At 38.4% G+C, this 7,437-nt stretch overlaps 1 non-coding gene across 1 annotated transcript; it reads right to left on the bottom strand.

Annotated features, from left to right (window-relative positions):
• Positions 1 to 4,114: 4,114 nt before the first annotated feature.
• LOC145596323 (small nucleolar RNA R71) lies at positions 4,115 to 4,221 on the bottom strand. The gene has a single exon (XR_014103168.1). It is a non-coding gene; the product is annotated as a small nucleolar RNA R71 (small nucleolar RNA).
• Between the last annotated feature and the right edge of the window lie 3,216 nt (positions 4,222 to 7,437).

The following is a 7,437-nucleotide window of genomic DNA, read 5'->3' on the forward strand; positions in this document are numbered from 1 at the left end:
TTCTTCTTTCCTCCCGCACTATTATTTTTCAGATTGTCATCTTCCATGTCAATACCTATATTATACACAGCCTGGAAAGAATTCAAGGTGTGTAGGTATTTTAAGTGCTTTGCATATTTTTCTTGAAGGTTCTTGATGAACATCCTTACAGACTCATTTTCGGTAGGAACCTTAACCATATTAGCAAAAGTTTCCCTCGATTTGTTGAACAAAGAAGTGAACCCTTCGTTTTCTTTTTGTTTTAACATCTCAAGTTGTCTGTGGTCTGTTTCATCTTGAATATTGCACTTATATCTATCTATGAAAGCGTTTGTTATTGAATCCCAAGAAGAAATTTTCTCTTTTCCAAGAGAAAAGAACCACTGTTGACAAACGGTTTCTAAAGACAATGAGAACAAAGAATGAAAACTCTTCCTATCAATCCTCTTAATATTCATTATAGTTTCAAAGGCCCTTAAGTGAAGGTAAGGATTGCCAATTGGTTTAAACTTAGGGATGTCATTGGCATTGAACTTATGCGAAAGAAGTTCCTTGTCCACCGAGACCCCTTGTGAACTAATTCCCTGGAATCTATAATCATTAGAGAGTTTGCTCAAACATTCCTGGATGAGGTCCATTTGTTGTTGTCTTGCAGGGTCATTAATTTGAAGAGTTAAACCCTTCAACATCTCAGCCAGGTTAGCCACTTGTCCCTTAACCTCATTGAGTTCTTCTTGACTTGCCATTATCTTCTTATATTTTCTTTTCTTACCGACTTGCTTATCAAAAAATAAGACTTGAATGAAAGTGTTATCCTTGATTAATCGTCCTTCTTTCCTTGACCAAGTACTGTGGAAAGGGAAATTAGGGGTAAGTTTTATACTAATTATTTTGACTCAAGCTCTATTCAACATGCAATAGATGGGAAGAGATCATGGAAAATTGAGAAGAATGATATGCATGGGGAAAGAATGTAGTGAGTGGGAAGATGATGTAGATGGAAAAATTAGGAATAGGATGGACCCCCAACTCAAATGACGGAGAAACGACTCATACATGAACCTAAGACATGGTCATGGTGACATATGCAAAGTGTGTGCTAAGACTAATGAGTGTAGATGACATGTTACGACTTGTGTGATGACCATGTGGCTAGACTTTGTGACTAGACTTGAGCAAAGATCACTAAGTTAGGACCTCACGTATATGCATTAAACTGGACAGGCTGTGGTATTTTAGTCTTCAATTTTGATCAGTGACTCTGATTGGAACAAAACCAACGCCAAATTAAAGATAAAACTCGGGGCTACAAATCCATAGGTTATACCACTTGTAGTTCTTCCTAGAACTCCGAAAATGACCAAAACAAGTTGACGCATATGCAGTATACGGGAATAAAAATCCGGGTTGACTTAATGAAACTATTACTCGACTTAAGGGAGTTTTATTAGTTCAAATTAATTAATTAATTAATTAAACAAAGTCTTTGGTCACTGGTTAGTTTATAAAGACTTATTTACAAACACAAGTCAAACCAAACGGTTAGTTTAGTCACATGTAAGCTATGCAGAAGTAAGAGATGCACAAGTAGTCAAGTAGTCACAATATGATGCAATGCGTTTGCAACCTAACCATGGCTCTAGTTCTCTAAAGTTCAAGGATATAGGTTAGTCAAAGAAGGTCCATGGTTATGAGTCCGGATGCATTGCGCGGAAGCCTTACCTTTAATTTGGAAGGGTTGGCGCGTTTGGGTGGGACTTCGCAAGTTAAAAACTTGCTTCCACGGTTTGGTGGAATAAAAAACTTAGCTTGGAAGTACCCGTCGTTTCCAGGAGCGTGCGATTGGGTAGATGGAGCGTGAACCCCCAGAGGGTTATGGCCATATGTAGAACACATATGGGTTTTAGAAAAGTGAGAAAAACTCAATCAGGAAGTGGAATCGAGCCAACAATACTAGAAATGGTCAAAACAAGAAGGCAGAGTTCTTGCTCGATATTAAAAGAACTTGGCGCCAGATGATATGTTCATATTATGTAGTATTTTACCCCCGTCCCTTGGTCATAAATTAGTAGTGTTTTTGGCTCCTTTGAGCCACTTTTATTACTAATATGCATTTTCTAGTGTTTTCGTAGTGTCTGTTGAGTTTTGTAGGGAATTACATTTTTGGAGCACTTTCCCGGGATTTTATGAGGCTACTACGAGCATTTGAGGAGCTTGACCGTCATTGAGGCCCAAGGCCGGTAAGAAGCTATCTAGCCGGTGATTAAGGGCTCGGTATTTGGAATACCGAGGTTTGGACCGAGCATTCAAGACCCGAAGAGGAAATTAGGATTGGGCCGAGGAATCGAGCCCAATCACAAGTCCAAGCCTCGAAGAGAAGCAAGGGCCCGATCGGGCAAGCTTAGCTCGATCGGGCGTGGCGTGCAGCAAGGCTGGTGCGTGGCCATAGGCGCGCCCGATCGGGTGTGATGCTCGCTCGATCGGGCGCTGCTGCTAAGAAGGGAACGCGAGAAAAAGGCGCGCCCGATCGGGCGCATGTTTCTGGGATTCTTGTTTTGTCGAGGCACTTTGTTCTAATTAGGAGAGTTTTAGAATTTGGTTTAAGTACGCTTTTAGGATAATTATTTTACATACTCTTCCTTTTTCACTTTCTCTCTCTAGTTAATATTTTCTCTCTCTAGATTTTTCTCTCTACTCTACTTTTGATCTCGACTACTTTGTAATTTCGCCGTCTTGGTACGATTTTTATTTCAATTAATTTCAGTATTTTCTCCCTTTTAATTTCCTTATGGCTTCCTCTATTGTTACGCATGTTTTAGATTTAATTATGTCCGAGTAGTTTAATTCTAGGGTTTGTGGGGATCCATAATTAATATGAAGGGATAATTTGTTATTGTTGATTATTGACTTTGCATGATAATTTCTTATTGAATTGTTTTAACTCTTTGCAATTAGATTATGAATCGAGCAGATGTAATTTAATTGTGAATGTTTAGCAATATTGAATTGATGAATCGAGCAGATGTTAATTTAATATTAAAGGCTATTTTCAATAGGAACTTAGATCTAGTAAATTGCGAGAGCCTGTTAGATCTATGTTGGTTAATAAATTGCGAGAGCCTGTTAATCATGTTATTTGTGCAATGTTGATTGATTGATTGTTATGTTTTATCCCGGAATATTAATTATTGGTGAACCTATGACCCTAGGCCTTCTTATATTTGATTTTCTCCCTAAACTTAATCTTCGTAGCATAGTTTTATATTAAATACAACAAACTGGTTACCTTGATAATTTAGACTATATTAATTAATTAGGAGTAGAAAGACCAGTTTCCCTGTGGATTCGACCCTACTTCCCTATCTACTTTAGTTAGAGGATTTAGGTAATACTTTTGATTAGGTGATACGACTTTAGCCTGTCAAAATTTGGCGCCGTTGCCGGGGAAACGGTTTTATTTTTATTTCTAATTATTTTTATAGTTTAGATTATTTTCTCTTTTGCCTCAAGGGACATTAGTTCTTTGAGGTAGTACTAATATCTGTTTTTTAGTTCTTTGTTTATGCCCAGGTGTTCCAGATCAGGTTACATTCCATTCGATCCTGAGATCGAACGCTCGTTTCATAGACAAAAGAATCTTTACAGGCAGATCTTAGCAGATTCCGGGAGTAGTGATATTCCTGGAAATCCATTACCTTCCTCTAGTGATTCGGAGCATTCATCTGATTCAGAACTAGAGATGGGTACACCACCACCTCCACCACCTCGTAAGCTAAGCGATTATTCGCAACCATCGCTGACAGATTTTCCGCATCTTTCTCCTACGCCCGATCTCGAGGGAGTCCAGTTCGAGATCAAGCCCCAATTCATCACGATGATAGAAAGAAAGCAATTCAGTGGAGCAAAGGGTGAAGATCCTAACCTTCACATTGCAGATTTCTGTCAATACTGCAATACTATTAGGCAGAATGGGGTAACGCAGGATCAGATCAGGGAGATTCTTTTTCCCTTTTCTTTATGTGGAAAAGCTAAATTATGGTTTAATGGTTTGAATAGAGCTGCACTTGGTATTACTAACTGGGAGACTCTTGCGTTGAATTTCTATAATAAATATTACCCTGTAGAGAAAATAGCTTTATTAAGAAGCGCTATTCAGAACTTTGCCCAGGAACCAGATGAAGCATTATATGAAGCTTGGGAAAGGTTCAAAGATCTGCAGAGGGAGTGTCCTCACCACAATTTGGCTAAGTGGCAACTAATTCAAGCCTTTTACAACGGATTAGGAAATGCATCTAGAACAATTTTAGACTCCGCAGCTAGCGGTAGATTTATGAATTTAAATGTTGATGATGCAGGTCAGGTTATTGAAGATATGGCAATCCATAATTCCCAATACGGGAATGCTAGAGGTTTTGCTCACAAGGGCAAGCATCATGTTGATTCAGTCACTCTTTTGCAAGCCCAGCTTACTTCTATTTGTCAGAAACTAGATAATCTTACCACGAACAATTCTAATTTTGTTGCTAATGTTTCTGCTGTTGCTAACAATGCTAATGATGCTTTTTGTGAAAATTGTGGCAGTGTAGGTCATTATGAACAAGATTGCAGGAGTTCTATGGAGCAAGTTAATGCTTTCCAAACTTACAAGCAAAATAACCCATACTTCAATTCCTACAATCCTGGCTACCGGAACCATCCTTACTTATCTTACCGTAGCACCAATGTTCAAAATCCTCCACCTCCACAACAACCACAACAAGCACCCCCTCCACAGCAGAAATATTACCATCCTCACGCCAATCAGAAACCCGCATCACACCCCCCTACTACATCTTCTGACCCTGCTTTATCAGAAATTAGGGCAATGCTGACTAATATGCAAAAGCATATGGAGAGTAGAGACCAACAGATTGACTCTATTATAGCCCATAATAAAGTCATGGACACCCAAATTGCCCAATTGTCTTCTACCCTTCAATCTCGTCAACAGGGAGCTTTACCAGCGCAGGGAATGCAACCAACGGATCATGCAAATGCAATCACCCTAAGGAGTGGTTCACACTACGATGGGCCCCAAATGCCAAAAGAAGATGAACCTGAATTATCTGACATTGCTAATCCTGATTCCTTTGTACCAATTTCCCCTGCAGGGCTGCAGGGTAAAACTCCTGATACTAATATTTTTGATGATTCATTGCAGGGTACAACCCCAGGGAAGGATGCACCCCAGGAGAAGAGTAGGGAAGCACCACCAGCTATCAAGCTACCTTTTCCCAACCGTCACTTGAAAACTAAGTTGGATAAACAGTTTGGTAAGTTTTTGGAGGTTGTTAAAAATTTGCAGGTAACAGTTCCTTTCACAGAACTTATTACTCAGGTTCCTGCATATGCTAAATTTATGAAAGACATTCTGACTAGGAAAAGGGCCTTTAATGAAGTTGAAACCGTAGCATTCACTGAGGAATGTAGTGCACTTTTACAGAATAAATCCCCTCCTAAATTAAAGGATCCTGGTAGTTTTTCTATCCCCTGTCATATTGGTAATGTTTTCATTGATAAAGCATTATGTGATCAAGGTGCTTCTGTTAGTGTAATGCCATCGTCTGTTTGTGCTAAATTAAATATGGGTGATTTAAAAGTTACTAATATAACATTGCAAATGGCAGACCGTTCTGTTAAATACCCCTTAGGTATTTTAGAGGATGTACCTGTTAGAGTCGGTAAATTTTTTATCCCCGTTGATTTTGTTGTTCTAGACATGGCTGAGGACACGCAAATTCCCATTATATTAGGTAGACCTTTTCTCCATACTGCAGGAGCCATTATTGACGTCAAAAATGGTAAACTAACCCTTTCTGTAGGCGACGATAATATCACGTTTAATTTAGGGAAAGTTTTAAAAGGTCCAATGCTTGAAGAAAATTGTTATTTGATTGATGTGCTTGATATAATGGATAATATTTGCGAGGAAATCTTACCACAGGTTCTTGCAAGGGACCCCTTGGAGGAAATTCTTTGTGGAAATTTGTCTGCAGGTGACATGAGCGTATGGAGCAAGGAGGTGGATGATATAGAAAGAGCTCTTGCCACCGAGGAATCTGATCTTAATGATTGTGTGAAGGTAGTAAATTTGGTTCAGGAATCAAAACCTGTAGTGTAGACACCCATTTGTGTCTCCCCAAAACCAAGCCCGGTGATGAATGCCTTGTGCGTCGAAACATAATCGAATTAGGTGAAAGTGATTCGAAAGTCAAATGTCGCGGTTTAGTTTTAATTAATTTCTTTTCTCTCTGTTTTTGAAAATGGCTCTATTTACTTGAAAACGTCCATTTCAGTTTATTTTTGGTCCATGATTAAGGTCCAATAATAGTGTAGTTGGATGGGGCTTGAAAAGACCTTTCCAACGATATATTATAAGCCCAATTCCGATGAATATTGAGGAAGTTACGGCCAAAATACTAAACTGGGCCCGGAGTTTTATTTTAATACGGCCCAATGATCTAGAGGAGGGCCCAATGTTAATTATCATTCCTAAAGCTATTAGGATTAATTATAGTTTTCTAGAAGTTTCTAGAAAGTTCTTTTTAGTTCTAATATTGATAGGATTAATAGTTAATTATCTTAAAGGATTTTTATTTGGAATAAAATATTATTTTATTATCCTAAAAATGTATTTCATCTTTTGTACGGATTCCGTAGATCAAGTTGATTAAAGATCGGATTCTGTAAAAAGATAAAAACGCGCTTATACAGGCTGTCGCCAGACGACAAGTCTGTCGCCACGCGACAGACTCTGTCGCCGCGCGACAAACCCTGTCGCCTCGCGACAGACACTGTCGCGTCGCGACAGACACTGTCGCGTCGCGACAGAGTCCAGTCCTGGCGACAGCGTGGAGTTTTATTCCTTATCAAATTCTGTGTTTTTCCGGATTATTTTCATTATAAATAGCGTCCGTATTCCTGTTTTCAGAATCATCTTTCATCATTAACTATCAATTATCAATTACTTTCAATTCTCTTTTCTCTCTTGAGCAATTTATGCTTTCTTTCTCTCTTTTCTAGTTTTACAATATTCCGCATTCATTAGACTTAGAGTCATCTAACCAAGTTCGAAGTTGCCTTCGCCCTAGACGTGCAAGGTTTGATAATTTCTGAGGGTTTGGTCCAAAACTAGTCAAAACATTATTTAATTTGATTTCAATTTAATTCTTTAATTGTTGTTTATTTATTTTCATTGAAGTTTACTAACTTGTGTATTTTGTTATTAGAAAGAGGTACGAGGCCTCAAAGTAAGTAGATTAGCTTACTCTCTATTTCTTTCACAATGTAGATTGCATGATTATTATTGTTTTACGATTACTAGTATCATGTTAGGATGCTTTTAATGCTTCCTAGTATCATGTTAGGATGTTATTTTATGCTTTCTAGTATCATGTTTAGGGTGCCTTTAATCCTTTC

The sequence above is a fragment of the Chenopodium album genome, chromosome 19 (assembly GCF_948465745.1).
Source record: "Chenopodium album chromosome 19, dcCheAlbu1.1, whole genome shotgun sequence".
NCBI classification, from domain to species: domain Eukaryota; kingdom Viridiplantae; phylum Streptophyta; class Magnoliopsida; order Caryophyllales; family Amaranthaceae; genus Chenopodium; species Chenopodium album.